This window comes from Rhinolophus sinicus, chromosome 5, assembly GCF_057876585.1.
Source record: "Rhinolophus sinicus isolate RSI-liver-muscle chromosome 5, RSI-T2T, whole genome shotgun sequence".
Lineage (NCBI taxonomy): Eukaryota > Metazoa > Chordata > Mammalia > Chiroptera > Rhinolophidae > Rhinolophus > Rhinolophus sinicus.
The window spans coordinates 81618559-81639318 of record NC_142505.1 but is presented as its reverse complement, the minus strand read 5'-3'; the positions used below and the strand labels follow the sequence as shown (position 1 = coordinate 81639318).

General features: G+C 57.6%; 1 protein-coding gene across 6 annotated transcripts in view; it reads right to left on the bottom strand.

Annotated features, from left to right (window-relative positions):
• The window catches only part of CXXC5 (CXXC finger protein 5), a 33696-nt gene extending 14169 nt beyond the window's left edge, over positions 1-19527 (bottom strand). For 3 of the 6 annotated variants that reach the window (XM_074313615.2, XM_074313614.2, XM_074313613.2), the window contains exon 1: positions 18958-19527. The gene's annotated coding sequence lies outside the window, so the exon portion shown is untranslated. The other 3 variants (XM_074313617.2, XM_019740306.3, XM_019740305.3) reach the window with 2 other exon arrangements.
• Positions 19528-20760: the final 1233 nt, after the last annotated feature.

The window sequence follows — 20760 nt, the reverse complement described above, 5'->3', positions numbered from 1 at the left end:
GGGAGGCCGTGGCGCCCTGGGACGCAGTAGGACAGGCAGCCTGGGAAGGCCTGGGCCAAGGAGATTCCGCACCAGGCAGGCTTGCCTCCCCTCATTCCTCCGGCCACCAGGCGCAGCAATTAGAGGCTTTCAAAGTTTGTCCTTAATTGGTTTCATTTTTGCCTCATAAATGATTCATGGCCCTGGAGGTCTGGGAGGCGGAGGGAGTGGCAGGGGAAATTTGGGGAGGCTTTTGCTTGGAGCCAGGCCCCCTACCTGTGGTGGGCACAGTCCCAGCCCAATGGATAACAGGGACTGGGGAAGCCTTGGGCAGGTGAAATCCTCCAGCAAAAATAAAGACTCAGGCCCTCTCTCCTCCAGCGTTGACTAATTAGAAACTGCAACTTCTCTGCAGACCAGAGTTCTGCCCAGGCCCAGAGCCATTGCGTCTGCTGAGGCTGCTGGGGCCCTGGGAGCGTGAATAATAAGGTGATGGTAACAAAATACACTAATAACAGTAATAACAATGATAGTGAACACTTAAGGAGTTCTTACTAAATTCCAGGCATAGATTATTTCTTTTAACCACCTCCCCACCAAGCATTACCAGGGAGAAATACCAGGATTCCCATTTTGCAGATAAAGAAACTGAGGCTGGGAGCGATGAAGGCCTGACCTCTAATGAGGGCAAAACTCCTCACTCCACAAGCTCTCAGGAGCACACGGTTCAAGACTGGACACCTGGAACACTGCCTGCTGGTGCATCAGGAGCTGCAGGCCCCAAAGAAGTCTGGAAAGGTCCTGAGGTCTGTAGGACGACCCCAGATGGCACCAGCAACCCCTCACCCACCTAGGCTAGGCTAGCTCTGGACCTCAAAAGGCTGTGACCTTGGCTGAGCAACAACCTCACTGGGTCTTAACTGGGCCATCTGTAAAATAGGAAAAGAGAAGCCCTATGACCCCAGTCCAGCATTCACTCTGGGCATGGGATACAGAGACATGCCATGGACCCCACCCTCAGGGAGCTCCCAGTCTAGTGGGGAGATGGGGAGACACACACACACACACACACACACACACACACACACACACACACACACGGGGTTTAACAGTCTGTGGAGGAACCCGGACGGAGTGCTCAGCCAATGGCCTAACATGCTGGGTTGGGGGTTGGGGGGTGGTACTAGGGAGGGCTGGAGGAGAGGTGGGCAGAGGAAGCTTCTCCCCTTTGATCCGACAGGGCCCACACAGGATGCTCAGGGAGTGGGTGTGGCCCACTTAAACCCAAGTCTAGGGGTCAGTCCTTGAAATAACTACAGACCATATCAGAGTGATGTGGGATGCAGTGCTGAGCTCAGCCGGCCCATGACGGTCACTTTTATTCTGAACCACTATGAGAAGGCCTACACAATTCACTGCAGGGCCCACTTGGGGCCTGGAGACATCCTGGAGATGAGAGAATGCACCAAACAAATCCGGGAGCGGATACTGTATGGACTGACTCCCCCTAGAGGCCTCAGGCTCTGGGCTGCTAGTTGTTGGCTCTTGGGTGCCTCACAAATATCACCTCCTCTTGTGTCCTTCAGGTCCTGTCTCAACCACGTCACCAGGTTCCTCTCCCCAAACCAGCTGGTATTCTCAGGCCCTGGAGCTAGCACAGTCCCATCAGCTCCCTGCTCTCCCACCCAGCCCGCTGCCAAGGCCAGAAGCTTCAAGCAGCCAGAGGTCCCTGTGTCTCAGCACAGCTCTCTGAGGGGTATATATGATCATCCCTGTTTCCCAGATGAGGAACATGATGCTCAAAGAAGCTAAGGGACCTGCCCAAGGCCACACAACCCAGGCCTAAACCTTCTGAAAGCCCATGTTCCTCACCTTGCTGGCCTCCTACATGCACACATGGTACCACAAATGTCTGAGAGTGGGGTAAGGGGAAGGAGACACAATGGTGCTGGGCTGCCAGGGTGGAGCGGTTTGGCCATGTTCTCTGGCTCCCTCCTTGGGGAACCAAGTCAATTTCAAGGCCCCTGTCACCCACACTTGGAAGGTGCTGCCTGTGGGAGCGTTCATCCCTTAGGAAGAAACCTAAGCTTTATATACGCCTTACTCCATCCTGCCGGAGGATACAGCTAAACGACTTGGGCAAGTCACAGCCTCTCTGAGCCTCAGTTGCTTCATCTGCACAATGGGCCCAATAATGTCCCTTGAGCACTTTGGAAAAGCCTATAGGTATAGGTTTAGAGGTTTTCCTTAAGAAAGGGGATTCGGAAGAACTGGATAAAACATTCAGTGGCCTGTGTTGGCTGGGGGCACTTCAGACACCGGGGTCAGTGTATACGGTAGAAGCTTGACAATGGCTTGTTGAACATACAAACACGTGGCTGAAGTCTCAGCAGGCCAAGTTCTTCTCAGCAAATGCAGCTGATAAACCCTTTCCAGGTGCCCCCTCTGGGTCAGGACACTGACCTACACTTTACTCCTCACCGTGCATCTGCTGTCTGTCCCAGGGCTGCCCCGCCAGGTCACTGGGGCCGCTGCTCCCCAGCCAGCCCAGGAAGCTGCATGTCTCTGGTGGGTCAGCACTGACGTCAGTAGGACCAGCTGGGCGTGGAGCCCGCCACCTCCGGAACCGCCAATTAATTAACTTTTTTGAATTAATTTCCCAAGCAAAATTCCGTAATTACATCTGTCTCAGTCAGTCCAAGATGGGCAGGCAAGAGGACCCCACAATGAGATGGAATGTGGGATGAAGGGGTGACCACACCAGCCCCAGGTCAGAGAGGCACTGGGGGTGGGGTTTCACCTCAGCAGGGTCCTTATGGATGCTGTCTGGGAGAAGAGGGGGAGAGGAGTCAGAGACCCCCAGCCAGGAGGTGGGGGGCTCAGGGAGACAGACCCAGGCGGGCCCTGTTCCTCCTGCCCCCATTCCCAACCCCATGCCCCCAAACCACAGTGGGTCTTGGCAGGGCCCAGGAGCAGCACAGGCACTCGGCCGCGGCGTTCTAATTTCCCAAAGGGGCTGAGATTAATTAGCTCACACACAGGCGCAGAGAGGGAGAGGAGAGTGGGAGCAGGGAAGGCAGTGTTAGGCGAGGAGCTGCCTGGTGCTCCCCCGTCTGCCCGCCTGCCCAGCAGGCAATCAGGCGGCCTTGACAGCCTGGGTGCTCTGAAGGTCAGTGGCCAAGCTGGCTGAGCCAGCAGATTGGCACTGTTTCCATCCCCAAATCCCTGAGACCAAGACTGGGTGGACCTCAACCAGGACAGGCTGGGGGAGGGGGCTTACACTGTCACCACCACCGACTGAGTCTGTGCCAGGTGCTCTGTCCACACCATCCCAAAGAGGCAGGCACCATGGTCCACCCATTACACAGAGGACACAGGTTCAGAGCCGAGAGGGGCAGGGAATGGTCAAAGTCATCCCAGTTGTGGATGGTGGAGGTGAGATGAAACTCCAGATTGGCCTAACCCTGGAGCCCACCCTGCTCTCCCCTGGATCCCGTAGCAGCATGACCCGTAGCAGCATGACGGCTGCAGGAACCTAGGAGACCTGGGGATACCAGTCAAAGAGCATGTGGGTGTGTCTGTCTGACTTAACGCCTGCCTCAGAGAACAGGCAGGGCTGACTCAGTCATTTCACAGATGTGAAAGAAAGGGAAAGTTACTTGCCACACAGCACTGGGCCCCAAACCCAGAGTCTGTTTTTTTATTTGAGGCCAGCACCAACATAAGCCCAACTTACTGACCTTTAGTGACTGGGGGGACCCCAACCAAGGGCCAGACTGTGCCTGCTGCTCTCTCTTTGGCTAACAGATCGGGGAGAGGGTGGGTGGGTGGGTCCCTGTGTACAGAAAGGAAGGTATCTCCAGCTCAAGGACACTCTTTCAACAACTCCCTGCAGGGCTCCCCAGAAAGAGGAAAGGAGGCCCCAGGAAGGTGGGAGGTTGGGGGGTAGGGGATGGGGGCGGTGTGTGACCCTGACCGGGTGCTTAGGTGACCCTAACGACTGAGTTTCCCAGAACTTGTCTACGAGGAGATCCCTAAGGGGCAGTAATCTGCTCCCCAGAGCATCCCTGGCCCCCTATCCCACTCCCAGTGACCCACTTCCCCTGAAGAAGCCAAGGCCAACAGGACTCACCCTCCCCAGGCCTAAGGGGTCAGCAGCCCCAAGTCCCTTGCATCCAAATCTGAGGAGTACCCTGAGATAGCAGAGGTCCCCAGGAGAGTCACAGGGCTGGGCATAGGTGGGGAGGGGCTAGCCCAACCAGGAACATTACTCATTGTGTGTGACTATGGGGGATGGGTGGGAGCCCCCAGAGGTACAGTGCAGACCATGAAAGGGTCCACGTGGGTTCTGGGGTCAGGGTTACTCTCTCCCTCTGCAGAGTCCAGCCTAGGTGACTTCAGATCTTCTTGCTTGACCTTCTTGAGCCCATTCCCAGGTCTGTGACATGCATGCATGCGACCACCCCCATCAGGGTCCTAGAGTGGACATACGTGAAGTTCTCAGTGCAGGGCCAGCAGTAGGCGTTCAATAAATGATAGCTGTTGTTATTTTCACTGTCATCAACCAATATAAGAGTGAGTGTCAAGGACAGCTAAAGCCAGGAGTGTTGGGGAACCTAGGCTGTAACCCCAGTTCTGCCACCGTTTGCCTTTAAGTCTGAGCCCATCCCTTGTGCTTCAGTTTCCCCAGCCCCAAACAGTATTTATTCCCCCCTTGCCCTCTTACCTGCAATGACAGGGGAGATGAGCACACAGGAAGGGTCTGAAGGCTACAAGGATGGCAGCACTTAGGGGTCCAGGCTTGCACTCCCTTTTCTGGCCACAGGAAGAACCTACCTATACTTCCTGCCAACCTTTCCTCCTCGCTCCCTGGCTCCCCAGCCCTGCCTGCTCTCTGTCAGCACTTCAGTCTCCTAATAGTCCTGACAGCTCTTCCACACACATGTGTCAAGCTCCTCACTACCCTGCAAAGGCCCCATCTGCCACCTGGAAATCCCTGTTTGAGGCTAATTTGTGGCATCGCTGTGTGTTGGGGGTGGGGGATGGGGGGACAGAGAAAGTCTTGGCTCTGTTTCCTCTCATATTGTGAAGCCCCCAGGAATGTCCAGACACCCAAGAAGCCCAGGTTCCTCTGTTCTGGGTCCAACCCGTTCCCATCCCTCCCCGTCCCTGTGGCCCCAAGGTCAGCCTCTCCATTCCCACACTTCAACAACCATTCTGAGAACAGCTCTAGAGAAGGTGAAATCCAAGACATCCTAATTAAAGAGTATGTGTTGTGGGGTACCACTCCCAGGAAAATGCCAGCTTTAGTGGGGCAAACAGGTGGCGGGGGTGGGGTGGGGGTGGCGGGGAGGCTGATCCAGGTGTGACATGGTGAGAACCACACCCATCTACTTCAGGTCCTGCAGCTTTGAGACACAGAGATAATGCTCATACCCATTTTATAGATGGCGAAAGTGAGGCCAAAGAGGTTAGCAGACTGGCGCATGATTACATAGCACGCAGTGACCAAGACAGGTTTGGAGCCCAGGCCTGTCCAACTCCAGAGTCCATGGCTCAGGGGACATCCAGTCCTCCTGACTGGCCACTGCTGTTTGTTTTCCTCAGGAGGCTTGGGCCCCTCTTCCCTCCCTCTGTCCAGGCCTTTATGGGAGAGACCTGTGTGGCCAGGAGGTGGAAGCCAGCCTGAGCCCTAGACCTTATAGCCACCTGCCCCTTGGTCCCTGTTGGGCTGCCTCAGTCCCATGGGCCCAGAATGATCTGTAGTCTGGGTGTCAGGTGACTGTCCAAAGCCCTTCATGACCATGAAGCCATCCCCATCAGACTTAATTCTCTCATCTGAAAAATGGTATGTTGTTCAGTATACGAGAAATGGGTATGCCCCCAGTTCTGCCCAGTCCTAGGAAAGCAGGCCCTAGCCCCAATGGACAGCAGAAGCTTACAGGTATCCTGCTAGCCCAGCAGCCCAGCCCCTCCTTGTACTCAGGACAGCTCTGCACCATTTTGCAGGCCAGTAAGAACCAAGGGGAGGTAATGAGGAGCTTGGAAACCAAGAGGACAGAGGAAAGCGGGTGCCAGGGTGAGCAGACTCCTGGGGTACAACGCACTAAATCAAGGAGGTCTCATTCCTCCCACAATCTCTGGCACCCCCAATCTCCCAAGGACCGCACCCCAAGTGGGGGAAGCAGCTGGCCACTTGGCACTCCTGGAAATATCGATTTTTCCACAGCTTTCTTTCTCCAGGCTTTCCTCCTCCTAGCTCCTCTGTATCCCTCCAAATCTACCCACAACCCAACCTGCTCTGCCAGGGGCTAGGGTCCACACCCTGGAGGGCGGGTAGGTTTAAGTTCCATGCCTGATACTTGTGCGTCCTCCCCAAAGAGGGCCAGTCAGCCTGAAAAATGGGGGAAAACACCTCCTTTCTCATGCCCACCATACAGAACTCAGCTGCTTCTGCATGGACGAGGGTCAGGCCTCCTTTCTGTGAGCCTAAACCGGGGGCATTTGGGTGAGAGGAGCCCCAACTAGTTTGTGGGCATGTGCTCCTGACCCAACTCTGGCACCATCTGGGTGTGAGATGTGCCCTGAGGACGACTGCCTGAGCCTGTGACCGGAGAGGGCAGACACACAACTAACTGCCTTATGGAGCAGTGTGTGCGGTCTGCCCAGGGGCATAGCACACCCATGTGTGACTGTGTATGCTGATTTCTGACATATGTGCCAGTATGTGTACACATCAGAGGCTGGGGCTGTGAGTGTACCAGCATGTGTGCTTCTGGAGTGTTCATGACATAGGTGTTTAAGCCCATACCACGCATGTCAGTTGTGTGTGCAGGTCGTGTGGAACTACGTGTGCTGAGTGACTTGTGTCTGTCCCAAGTGTGTGACCCTGGGTGTGCCGCGTGGGGAGTGCGTGAGTATGCTCTGCCTGCCAGGCCGCAGGGCCTCGTGGGGCTGCTGGAGATGGGGTGACTCACGTCTCCTGAGCTCATCCCGCCGCCCGCCTGCCCAGCTCACCCTGCTCTGCTGGGCTCATGGCCGCCACTACAAGAGGTGGGGGTGCACAGGCAGACGCGGCAGGGAGGCTGGCTTGATAAATAACTTGCTGCTTCCCCAGGCCTCTGAGAAGAGGAGGCTGCATCATGAGGAGAAAAGGGGGAGTGGGGGGGGTTGGAGGCAGCCCTGGCCCCCCAGGCTCCGGCTGCCCTGGCCCCCACAGCCCAGGCTGCGGCTCCGGTTCCTGTTTCATCGAAACCTGAGCTGGGAAAAGCCTATCGGGTCATCTTGCCTGTCCCGACGGCCGCCAGGCCCAGGCAAGCTGCCCCTCAGGGGACAAGCCCGCAGCCTGGCCGCCCAGGCAGTAGGTGGGTGGGTGGGGGGAGGATATTTCTGTCCAGACTAAATGCAGCTCCAGGCCTCTGTCTGCACCCCCACCACCAACAGCTGCTCCCAGGGGCCCTCTGGCTCTGCAGGACTGACTAAATATAGCCCCCCACCCCGGCAAACCCCCAATGTTCACCTCTTCCCATTGGCTCCACCCACATGAGGGTAGGCAGAAGGCTGGGGAGTCCACTGTGTGACCTTGGGCCAGTGTTTCCCCTCTCTGGGCTCTCAGCTACGAAACACCAAGTATTCCTCAGTTCTAGGCCCCGACCTGCCTAACAGGCACTACTGGAAAGCAGACCACAAAGGTAACTAGATTGGGGTCTTTGTCCAGGGAGATAAGGACTGAGGTTCCCTCGTCCAAAGTGACTACAACCTGCTTCAGCAAAATAATAACTGGGGGAGCCCCTCCCCAACAGCCCAAGTACCTTTAGGCTTATAAACATGGCCCCCTCCACCCTGCCTGTTCCTTGCCCAAGCTGGGTAATACCAGGCTCCTCCAATCTGCCCCAGTCAGACCCTGGCCAGGAAACAAGTTGTGCCAGGCTTGGGGTGGGGGTTGGGGGGACACGGGAGCAAGACAGCTGCTATTTCCTGGACGCCACAGTCGGGCACAACCCGGATTCCTGCCTGGCTCCACACTCTGACAGACAGCCTCTCCCAGGTTCCAGCCCTCAACGGGGCACTCCCGACCCCAGTGTCATCAGACCCCAGCCAGGGTCATAGCCCCACTCCCCGTACTGTACTGGTACAGGCAAGAAGGGATATACTGTCTGGGCTGGGAGAACAGTGGTCTCTGCAGGGTTCAACAGGCGGGGGAGGCAGCCCAGCTCCCCACCGCCCGCTTGCCCACCCACCCGGCTGCTTCCCCCAGCCCCACACGCACCAAATTCCCCACATGCCTGTCTGTCTCTGACAGCTCGTGCAAATACTTGGCTGCATGGGCACCCGCTGTTCTGAGCCCGCTGTGCCTCCTCCTCCCCTGCCTTCCCCGGGGGGCTCTGCAGACGCAGCCAGAGATGGGAGGGGGCCAGAGCCACGAAGCTTGGTGGGCAGTGGGGGGGAGCAAAGGCAGGAGGGACCAGTCTCAATTCCGAAGCACCAGCCCAGGCCCCCAGGCCGGGGGGACCGAGGGACCTAGGAAGCTACTGTGAGCCAGCTCTGGCTGGGAGGCAGCTGCTGACGCCCCCGCTGCCCCCCGGAACCTCCCAGGAGGACCTTCCGGCGGCCTCCCACTCGCCTCTGCCGATGAAACAGCATCTGCCACCCCCTCAGCGGCAGCTCAGGACAGGGCAGGGGGCACCACGAGGCCCCTGGGGAAGGCTCTGAAATCTGGACTCTGGCCTGGACCCTCCTGGAACCCCAGCCCCAACCATCGGCTCAGCCTCAGAGCATGAGAGTAAGGGGTACGTCCCCTCCCTGCCCCGGTGTGAGGGGCACACCTGCCCAGCTGCCAGGCCTGGGATGTCTCCACTTAGTCTGGCTGGGGGGCCTTGTTTGCCAACAGCTACCCTCCTTCCTGCGTGCCTTGCCTCCCTTCCAGACCAGTGGAGGAAACACTTCCTGAGAACGGCTGGGATTTTCTGCTGGACAATGCCTGACTGACCAGCTTCTTATCTGCCCCCACCTCATTCTTTCTCCCAGAGTCACCCCTTCAGCGAAATCACACTCCGACCTCATGTCTGCAGCCAAGGAGCCCCCCTTCCTGACTTACCACTCTGCCACTTGCTTCGACATTCCCAGTATCCACTGTACCCAGTACATATCCAGGCGCAGAGTTGACCCTGAATGAATCACCTCATGAAATAACACCCTCCATTTTACAGAGGGGTACATTGTGGTCAGGAGAGAGCCCAGAGAGCTAGACCTCCCATCCACTGCTCTCTCTTCCTGAAGGAGACTCTGACTAGGTCCCTTCTCTATCCATTTACCCTCCACCACACTTTTTGCCCCAGCAACCAATTCAGCCCTCCTAGGCTACTGGAGGCATTAGGCGGACTCCAAGCAGGGCTTTTCTCAGTCCTTTGGGTCCAAATGTCCACCTGGCTATCCCAGACTATGCTCTCAACACTCCCACAGCGTGACAACGGTCTTGAAAAATATCCCAATTGTTTGTCTTTGTGACACTAGACTATGGAGTAGAGCCTCCTCTCCCCATTGCACAGATGGGGCTGCTGAGGCCCCCAGGGGAGGGGGGAGCTGCAGGCGATCGTGAATCAGAGGGGGAGCTGGGAAGCAGCCTGGCCCTGCCGGCTGTCGCTGGAACCAACAGCCTGCATTTCCTCCTTATACTGGTGCCTCAGGAAGCGTGGGCATTGGGCAGGCGGGCACCCCGAGAGGACCCCTCCTGTGCCTGCAGGCCAGCCACATCCCCTTGCTGCCTCACTCGGCCCACAGAACCCACTCCCACTCCGGCTAAATCACCAAAGAGCAGTAGACCAGTGGTAGAACTGGGTTTCTGGCTCAGGTATGTACTCATGTCACCTGAGGGTACCACAAGGAGGCCCCTCCCCTCAGATCCTCAATGTCCCCTGCCGTGGAACACAATTGAAACATGACCATTCACACTCGCTCCAGCAGTAAAACCCTTGGTTCTGTGATTCTAGAATCCCAAAAGCATAGGAATCCTGACTTGAGAATCTCTCTGCTCCAAGTACTCTATAATTCTAGACTCCTGTGACTAAAAATTCTAGGCCACCAAGATCTGACACTCCAGGAAGAAAGGGGGCCAAGTCCACCCTCATTTCCTGCTATGGGTCCAGCTAATCAATTTCCCATCTAGCTTTGGGGGAAGTGAGGGGCTGGATCTCTCCCACCAGGGTCAACAGGAACTGGACGTGAGGACTGGGGTGGGGGGCGGCGGTGCTGGGAATAGAGCTGGCTTAGTCCTGCAGGACAGGCCAGCTCCTCCTCAGGGCACCACAGCCATTGATGCTACAGATGTCAGGAAGCTCAGCCCTCACCAGAGCAAGAGGGGGTAGCTAAAGGTTTGTCAGCCTGCACCCCCACCCTGCAGCTCAGAGGGAGGACGGGCGTCAGGTCAGGGCTGGTCTCTCTGCTTCTCAGGTTCCAAGCTAAGCTCCACGCTTCATCTTCCTGTCTTCACCACCCACTGCTTCCTCCTTTCCACCAGTCCCCTCACCTCTCAGGCACCCAGGCCAGCCCCAGCCTAGGCCAGCTGGCAGCTAGCCAGGGCAAGGCTCCCAAGCCTATTCCATAGATGGAAAAACTGAGGTCCAGGGAGATGATGTGACCTGCCTCGAGGGCTCAACCCGAGCAACCTTTTGGTCTCTGGCCACATGTCTCAGCCCTGTCCCCCACCTCACTTCCTAGGATCCTCTACAGAAGCAGTGGATTTCTACATACCAGTCTGATCACAAGCACGCCCCCCCCCTCCCACCCATTCCCATAGCTAATCATCTGGTCATTCATTAATTCCTTCTTTCATTCATCCAACTGGTTAGTCAGCACATCTCCCCAGGAACCTTGACAGGGGTATGGGGGCCTGAAGAAGGAGAGTAAAGTCTGTAGTCAACAATCATTTGGGGAGTTGCTGCTGTGTGCCAGGCAGTGTGGAAGGTGCAGGGAAAACCTGCACGATGGATGTCCTCATGGTGTTCACAGCCAAGAAGGGGCTCTGCCAGGACTCAACCTCACTTGTCAGCTGCAAGTCCTGGTGCAAGTCACAAACTCTCCAGTCCCAGTTTCCTCATCTGTATATGGGGATGTTAACAGCACCCAACTCACTGGGATACTGTGAGAATTAAAGGAAGCGAAGGCTAGAAACAGTGCCAGTTAGCCATTGCCATTGTTACAACAACTTATTACTATTTATTATTATCATTATTATAATAATCGGGGGACAGCAATTGATTAGAGCAGCTGTTAGAGCTCTTCAAACACTTGGCTGGTGCCAGGCACCGGGGGTACAGGAAGGAATCACTGCCACATCCCATTGCAAAGCTGGCAAGGAGCAGGCTCAAAGAATCCCATATGCATCTGATGAATGAGGGAGTCACTGACAGGAGGCATGGCCCTACCTCCACGGAAGGTACACTCTAGCATGTGCTCGTGCACGTTGCACATGTATGTGCAAACACTTAAGTGTGCACATGTGGGACCTGGGAGGTCCAGCAGAGGGCAAGTTATGTGGGAGTGGGGCAGCAGTACAGGGAACACAGCTGCTCAGGCTGGGTGAGGCCCCCACCCAGGCCCCGCCCTGCCCCAACCCCAGCGCTGCCAGTGATCACAGCAGAGCTGAGGGGATGTGGCAAGAGCAAGGACCAGGCCCGGTGGGGAGAGGCCCGGAAGGATGCTTTACATAGTTCTGGCCACCAGATTACAGGCCTGGGCTAGGCCCCTGGGTGGGGGGTGGGGACCACCAGGTGCTACCCCACACAAATCAGGCCCTAGAGCCTACACTTTAGGCCTGTACTGGCACCACAGGAGTGCTCCTGCTGGCAGGCTGGGCAGGTCCGAGGAGGTCAGAAGAGGTCACAGGGAAGGGAGGGAACAGGGGGCCCAAGGACTATGTGGGGGTCTGCTGGACAGGGGAGGGTGGGTATCGGGCTCCCCTGGGGCCACCAGGCAGGCCTGGCTCTGCCCTGCTGGGGCCAGCAGCTGGAGGGGAGTAAATATAGCGCGGGGCGTCCCGGCCACATTCCTGGGAGGCCAGCACGGCCTGCCTGCCCGCTGCTCTAGGCAGAGCACAGCAGCCAGGGCCCAGAACTGCCACTGCCCTCTTCCCAAACAAACAGAAAAATAAATAAAACCAGCTCTCACGGCCAGCACAGCTGGGAGGAGGGGGCAGGAAGGGGTGGACCCAGGAGGGGGGCAGGCAGGCGGACCAGTTGCCACGGTTTCTGTTCCTCTCTGTTCCGCTGGGAAGGAGGAGGCCAACAAAAGAGGAAAATGGAGGAAAAGGGCAAAGAGATGGTCAGAGATGTGAGAGAACGGGTATGAGAGATGGAGGGTATGACAAGTAGAGGTGTCAGACAGACAGGTCAGGAGGGACAGGGAAGATGTCAGGGCCAGTTGGAGGAAGGCAGAGGCAGCCTCGGGTCAGTAATTCAGCAATTCAGCGGCAGGCAGACAAAGGGGGCCTGTGGACTGGGGTAGGGGGCCGGCTCTAAGGGCCATGAAATATTAAAGAGCCTAGGCCAATGAGTGACAGAGGTCATAGAAATACGGAGACTAGTCAGGGAGATACCCTGACTAGTCAGGGGGACCCTGCCTCTGCCCACCCCCCCCAACAGCCAGTCCCTCTCCACCACCTCCAGCAGAGCCAGTCTCCCCAGCTTTTCTCCTGCTGTGGCTCCTTTCTGTCTTTCCACCCATAAAGAGGACAAGCTGAGAGTGGGAGGGGCCGTGGGGATTAGTGGTGGCAGGGGACCTTTGCAGTTCCCTTTTCTCTCTGGCTGATCTGTGCGCAGCCAGCCTTCCAAAGCTGCCAGCCACCCTAGCAAGAAGGCCAGGAGGCCTGTCAGCATGGCCACTGCCACAGTGCCTCCTGGGGAAGAAGGGGGTAGACTTCCAGCTTCTCCTTTCCGGAAAAAATCAGCCAAGCCACCACTTTCCACAGAGACCAGCAGGGAGGGAAGGCCATGCCTCAAAGCTCAGATGAGCTGGTAAACAAGCAAGCAAGCCATCAGGCCATCCCTTAGCTCCCCCACCCCACCCAGGCCCATTACCAGCCTCATGACCTTGGTCAGTCAGTCCCCTTGTCCCTGAGCCTGTGTCTTCACCAGCCCCACCCCACCCAGGAAAGAAAGAAGGCAAGTAATACGCTGAAAACCTGCTGGGGCGGCTGGGACCAAGCACCTGCCTGCAGACAACACTCCCATAGCCCTGTGAGGTCAGGGCTATTATCAGTCCCATTTTACAGATGGGGAAGAGAAACTCAGAGAGGCAGGGTGATACACCCAAGGGCGCACACCTGATGATTAGCAGCATGGAGACAGAAACACTAAGTGTGAGCCACATGTTCTTTTCTTCCTTTTCACTGGGGGACATGAAGTCCTTGTCACCATAAAAGCCAACTTTTATTGAATGCTGACTATGGGTTAGCCACTAGTGATAGACACTGCATAACCATCCCTGTGTCCATCTGAAAATGGCTTTATGGGGCAGGCATTCTTATTATCCCATTTCAGGGATAAGGAATCTGAGGATCACAGAGAGGACACAGCTCGCCCAAAGGTCAAGGTCATACATTCAGCTAGACAGTGACATACATCGTCAGGATTTGGAGCCAGGTCTGACTCCAGAGCCGGTGCTCAAACACACCTGTGTGGGTGAGGTAAAGGGAGGGAGTTAGGAGGACCCAGTAGAGGGGAATTCAGTGGTCCTACTGACACCATGAAAAGGTCAAAAACAAGGTCACAATTGCTGTGCTAGAGGATGGCCAGCAGCTGCTCTGGGAACAAGAGACCCTGTGGGAGCTGGGAGTGAGGGCACTGCCCAGGGGCCTAGCCAGAGTGATCTGCCTGATTTACCTAGAGCATGGGTACCAGATAACACAAACCCCCTCCCCCAGCGTGGGGATACTAAGGCTAGTCCTAAAAGGGACAGCAGAGCCTGCCCAGTTGGCCCCCAGGGTTCCAACCTGCACTGCAGGGCCAGTATGCCAGGAACTAATCTCACCTTCCCAAGAGCCCCTAGTGCTGGCGGAAGGGGGGGGCAGGATTCCCTCCCTCCCTTCCAGGCCCTTCAGGCCCAGAGGGAGGCCAGCATCAGAGGCAGGAAATGAAGAAGAATTTGCGATCTAATTGAGCTGGCGGGGGATTAGGCGGCAGAATGCAATTACAGGGGCTGGAGCGGGGCCAGGGGCACTGACACCCTGAGATGTGGCCTGGCCCAGGTGACTGGGCCTAGCCAGTCTCTGGCCAGAGACACCCCACTGGGAGGGTGGAGGAGGATGGTAGACCGGGACTGGGGGCATAGCACACAGAGGACTGCAGGGTCCAACTCCATGTAACACCCGGATGCAAGTTTTCCTGGGAATTCTATCCCAGGAAGAGCCCTGTGGACTCTCACACAGGAAGCAGGCAGATAGAAAACACACTCTAACAGGTTCTGCTCATGCATGTACACACGTGTTCATGTGCCCAGGAAAGCCCCACATATCCACGTTCACTTGCACGGGGACAGATTCCCAACCAGCAGACACAGAGCTCTGGCCCTTTGCTGCCACCAGCTATACCAAAGTTGGGGGGGGGGGGTTTCAAATCAAAACAAACAAAAAAAATACACCCATGACCTTAAAATCCTTTTATTCCCGTAATCACAGGCTGCCATCGCCGTGGATACGCGCTGTCACCCTGGCCCCAGCCTGTCTCCCTCCACGGCTTCCAAAACTCCCAGCAGGCAGGCAGACGGGGAGGCTGCCCAGTTACTGCCAGAGAGGGCAGGGGAGGGGAAGGACCAGGTGGGAAAGGTTCGATGCTACACACAATCACACTCAGGGTCTCAACCAGGGAGGGAGAAACTCAGAAAGACAGACTGGCAAACAGTGATAGAGAGAGAGAAAGGAACACAGACACCAGCTACCAAAGACGGACACAGACCACTGCCCGCACAGCTCAGACATGCCCACTCCCAGGTTCACACACACTTTCCTAATTCAGATGCACCACTCAGGGAGCGCCAGACATTCCCAGATTATACAAAACACAGATATACACATATCACGAACATACACTCTACAAAATTTTAAGCATAAAGAACTCAGAACATACATATTCCCGATTTACAGGGACAAATCCAACTTCAGATATACACGCTCAGATTCATACCCATGTACATATGCAATGCAGACACACGCAACTCCTAGATTCACAGATACACATGCTCAGACTCCCACACCCCAAGAGAGACACACATTCAACACACAGGTTCACAGATATACAAGTCCTGAGTCATAAGCACACACACTGCCCAGATTCCCACATCCCAGGCCAACAGACTAAACCCACACAACCTCATCTAGCAGCTGCCCCCTTTGGCTTTAGGGGGCAGGTGAAATGGTTAGCGATTCCTGGGTCTTGAGGGGGGCAGTTCTTTCTCATTGCCTGCAGCCTGGGAGGTGGGCTACCAGTTGGGGGGAATAAAAGGGGAAGTAAGAGAAAGGAAAAACAAAACAAAAACAAAAAAAAAACTTGAGTGGGATATTCTTGTTGGGCAGTAGCGCGTGAGTAACTGGGGAGGCTTTTTGTGGTCTGGTGCGTTCCAGCTATGAGTGAGAGTTTAACTATTAATACACTTAATCAAGGACACTTCACACACACACATACAGGCTAAGGGGATAGAATGAGACCAGACCAGGTGATGAGGGTAAGAGAGGGAGAGCCTCAGAAAAGAAAAAAATGGAAAAGCCCCAATCAGGGCCCCCAGGAGGCAGGGAAAAGGCGGAGCTTCCACCCTGGGCCTGCCTCCAGAGCAGGGGCGGAGTCAGTGATCATTTCTGCACCGCCAGAAGGGTGGGGCCTGACACACAGTAGGTGTTCAATAAACAGACATAGGGCCAATGAATGAACACGTTAATTACATATAGAGTGGGTACTAACAGTAACAAGAATAAGTGAGCCCTGCCCCATCCTTGGCCAATTAAGGCATGCTCCAGAGCACCACACTTGGGGAATTCTGACTTCATGGTCACCCCTCCAGACAGGGGCTCTAGGACAGCAGGCTTAGGTCTGGTTTATCAGTATCCCCCATTCCTCCACCCAATCTCGTACCCTGGAAAGTCAGCTGACTTCCCAAGGTGACCCCCATCATCATTCTACCCTCCCATAATAAATAGGTGGGGTCCTAGAGAAAGTGGGGTATTTAATTCCCACCCACACTCTCCTATGAGACTCAGTTTCACATCTGCCAAATGGGTGGGAGGCAGGCAAAAAGCTGGAAAGAGGCAGCACGAATAGGGGGTCACAGTGGGAGCCCACAGAACATAGGCCTGTGCTGGCCTGGGCCCTGAATGCAGAATCCTCCCCTCCCTTCCCCCACCCAGCCCAGCCCAGCCCAGCCGGGTGGACATTCCAGGCCTCACGTGATATAGACAAGGCCGCTGGCCCACGGGTAAGTCAACAGGCTCTGTCGGGGGAGAGATAGGAGGCCCGGGCCAGGGTCACCTGCTGAGCCGAGAAAACAGCCGGTCCCAAATACACATACATAAATAAGGCGCCAACGACAGCCAGCCAGCCAGCCAGCCAGCCAGTCAGCCAGCCAGCCAGGCAGCCAAGGGTCTGTCTTCTGCAGAGGAACCTCTGCCCCCACCTTGGAAAGAGGTGGCATGGGGGAGGGAGATGCAAGGCTGGTTAGGGGCTTCCCAGAAGGCTTCAGCCCTGGCCAGGATTGGGGGGTGGGAGGTAGGAGCTTCTACCAAGACAAGATCTCGAGGGCTGGACTCAGAGACCAACCTCCCTCAGCTGTTCCCACCTCTCTTCCCAGGGCAAAAATCACCCCTCTCCCCCCCCCCCCAAGGAGAGAACAATTTCCGTTCTGGGAGGGGGGTGACAGCTGCAGAGCGGGCCACTACCCCCCCACACACAGCTCTTGCTTGAGTCTCATCCAGGGAAACTGCTAAATCAACACTACGCAGTTGTAGGTAATGCTGGCCTCAGTCTCTCCGCATCGCTTCAAAAAGGGGTTTGGGAGGCTTCGGGTCCCAGTTCCTGGGTTTCCCATGGCGGTTGGAACCCAGGGTAACCGCGTTCTTTCGGGAGGACGATCAGGGCAAGCTGAGGCCAGTACGCCCCCTAAAAACGTCTAATTTAAATGCTCTCAGTTGCACTGACAGACACCACCGCCCCCGCGGGCCAGGGCAGCTGAGGTGGCGCCGGGCGTTCAAATAGCGCTCCAAACAAGTCCGCAGCGACCGCGCACGCAGCCCCCGCCAGGCGGCCCCAGCGGAAAACTTGAAAGGGACTCTGTTTGCTGGCCGCCCTGGGGCGGCTCGGGCGGGGGCGAGGGCCGAACGATCACACATGCCCCCCTCCCTGGCGCTTCCTGCGCAAATGCAGGCGGGGGTGGGGTGGGGGAGCAGAGCCGGCCACAAAACCTAGGGCTCGCAACAGCGCCCGCTGCGCTAGGAAAGGCGGAGGTCTAGAGGTTGGCTCGCCGGACCACCTCCTGCAGCCCCCCAAATCCGAAGACGCGACTCTCAGACCACCCCGGGTCCAGGGGGCAAAGTAGAGAGTGGTTGCTAACCCTACAGAGCCCTGTCGCAGGAGACAGGAGGAGAGAGTGGGTCTTTCCGGATGAGTCTGTACAGACCCCCCACCCCCACCCCCAATCTGCCGGTGCCTTCTTGCAGCCCGTGGCACCAGCCCAACTCTGCGCACCCCTTCCGACTCCTGAAGGGAAAAAAAAAATGCGATCTTGCTCCCTCATTGGGCGCCTCAGGCTCTTCTGACAGGTCCCGGAGGCGGCCCCCCATTTAAAAACTGGAGTCACTCACTTTCGGTCGATCCTACAAATAAACAAAGCCAGGCGCACCCCGCGCTCCCCGCCGGAAAGCAGCCCATTCTGGGCGAGGACAACTTCCCCCAGCAAGAAAATTAACACATTCTTCTCGCGGCGGTTCGGCCCCTCGCTCTGGGGAACCCAGGGGGAAGAAGGGAATTGGGGACGAACTTCATGGGTAAATGTGGGGCCAGAGCCGCGAGGAGGACGCCTGGGACACCCGCTTCCCACAGCTCCGCAGCTAGAGGAACACCCCCATTCTCCCTCCCGGGCTTTGCACGCTGTTTGGCTACGCGGGGCTCGGGAGACAGCCTGAAAGACCCCCCAAGGCTGAGGAGGAAAGGAGAGAGAGGCCGCGGGGCGTGTGGAGGGGGGCCGTGGTAGTTTGATGGGGGAAAAAAGGTCAAACTTGATCAGCCCGCCAGGCACCCAGCGGGCAGCGGGGGCGAAGAGCCGGAGGGAAAAATGTAGAAGTGGTCGTCGCCCCCTCCAAGTGGAGGGGGAGACTCAGCCACGCGTGGTCCAGGGCACTCAGAGCAGTTACCGTCGCCAAAACATTGGGCTGCGAATGGGGTCTGATGGGGGGAGTGCGCGCCGGGGATCTCCAATCAGCCGCCCCCGCAGGCGGAGCGCCCGCCCAACACCGAGATGTGAGGACCCGGGCTCCCGCCACCCTAGCGCCCTACAGCTCGAGTACTTGGGGAGGAGACGGTACCCCGCAAAGAGTGCCCCAGTCCCAATCTACGGCGCTCAACCCGCAGTCCCCGATCCTAAAACCCCTCTTTTTGTCTGAACTCAGTGATCTGAGACCGAGCCGACTGCGGCTTGGGGAGGCTTGGGTACAGCAGCGGCCACCGAGCGATCACCGGAGCGAAGACTCCCAGTCTCCGGAGCTCCGGAGGCTGAGGCTGCGGGCGTCCCCCGCCCCTCCCAACAAGGACCCCTCCTTCCCCGTCCCTGGCTCTCCGCACCTGAACTTCGGGGGAGCCCGCGCCGCCAAACTTTCCGCCGACTTGCAGCGAACTCCGGCCCCGGCCGCGCATCGGGCCCCGGGGGAGGAGAGGGAGGTAGGCGGGGAAGGGGAGGGGGCCGGCCTCCGGGGGGGTCGGGGGAGGGCCGTGGCCCGACACCTACCGGCTCTGAGTCGTCCTAGCCGTCACCGCCGCCGCCGCCGTGAGGCCGAGGGGGAGGGGCGGGGCGGGGAGCTGCGCTCCGCTCAGGGCACCGCCGCCGCCGCGCGCTCCGCTTCAGCCGCGCCGCCCGCCGTGCTCGGGTCCGGATCCGGAGTCACGCCGCCGCGGCTGGCCCGAGGCGGGGAGGGGGGGGAGCCTGCAGCACCTGCCCCTCCTCCCCCTCCCCGCGGCCCAAATTAAAAAACAACAAAAAGCAACTAATCACCCCCGAGCGGAGCGCGGCGCGGCGGGCGGAGGGCGCAGCGTGAGGCGCCCGGACTCAGCAGGCGGCGCGCATGGCTGGGCGCGGACTGGGCAGGGCTAGGACGCGGGGCCCGGCTTCGGGGGGCAAGGTTCGGCCGCTCTTCTTGCTAGGCTCGGGCGCCTGCTCTCGCCGCCGCCGCCGCCTCTGCTGCCGCCAGTGCTGCCGCCTCTACATCCCAGCTCAGGCTCCGCCGCCTCTGCCGCCGCCGCCGCGCGCCCGCCCGGGCAGGAGCTCTGAACGCTGCCCGGGGGCTGCTGGCAAAACCCGGACCGGACTCGCCGCTCCCTCCTCCTCCTCCCCCCCCCCCCCGCCCTCCACCTCGGCTCCCCTCCCTCCTCCCTCCGCCTCCCAGCGCAGCTCTGGCCACTTGGACGCCGCAGGCTCTGAGGCCGGAGCCGCAGCCACTGCGCCTCCAGCTCCCCGCGCTCTGATGAGGTCGGCCAGGCTCAGCTCCCCAGCGCGCCTCGTTTACCTCTTTTCCCGCAACTTTACAAAAAAAATAAGAGGACCTTCCCCGTTTTGTGAGAAGTGCATGGGCTTGGACACCCACCTTAGGCTGAAATCCGCCGTCCCTCTGCCCCCTCTCTTAAACGGGCCGCGAAGCTACGAGGACCAATAGGGAGAGTTTGGCCGCGCCTCTCAGCTCAGGTGCGCGTACAGCCAGGATCTCCTAGCCAAGGGCTCTTGGAGCTACTCGCGGGTTGAAAGACCTTACCCCTCCCAGAGCGCTTTCCCGGATTTGGTGGGTTCTGGTTGCCCGGGAGAAAAGGGGCGGAGATTCCTGTCCCCATTTCACAGATGAGGAAACTGATCCGTAAAAGGACATTTTGCGTCCCACGACTGCACCAGTCCAAGCCCTGAGTCCTGAGGCTAAGGCACTCATATTGTGGTGTCCTGGGACTGTGGCCTGTAAACTCCGAGCCTGAAACGATGCCTGGCATAGAGCATCGCTCAACAGACACTGGGTGAAAGAGAGAACAGAAGCCCAATGGGTACAGCTTTGGGCCCGCATATCCTCACCCTCAGTGTCCCTTCCATCTGCCCAGTTTGGGCATATACTACTATGGCTGTGGATGTCTTCATCTGGCCATTTTAGGGACCCATAGAGTAAACACTGGGCTAATATAATCCCAAACTGCAGATAATCCCAAAATGGAAAGTTTCTGCAATTCTGTGGAAATCGTGGGGGTGGGTTTGTATTTCCTCTGCCAGGAAGAGAAAACACAGCCCCCCAGACGGAGACCATGGGGTGGGGGTTAGAGCAGAGCGGTTGGGGAAGTCTGCCTAGAGTTAAATGTTGCTGCCCTAGATCGATTGGGGCCCAGATAACAGGGAGTTAACCGTAGCGACTGGGGTGCCTCCAGCCTCTTGTGCGGCCTCGGCTTTGGTGGGAGAAGCGAAACCAGCTCCCACGTTGCTGCTTCCTCTCTTCTACATATGCAGTCAGCTTGTCTCTGAGGCAGGCCCTGGCCTTGAGGTGAGTCTCTGGCTAGCAGCCCT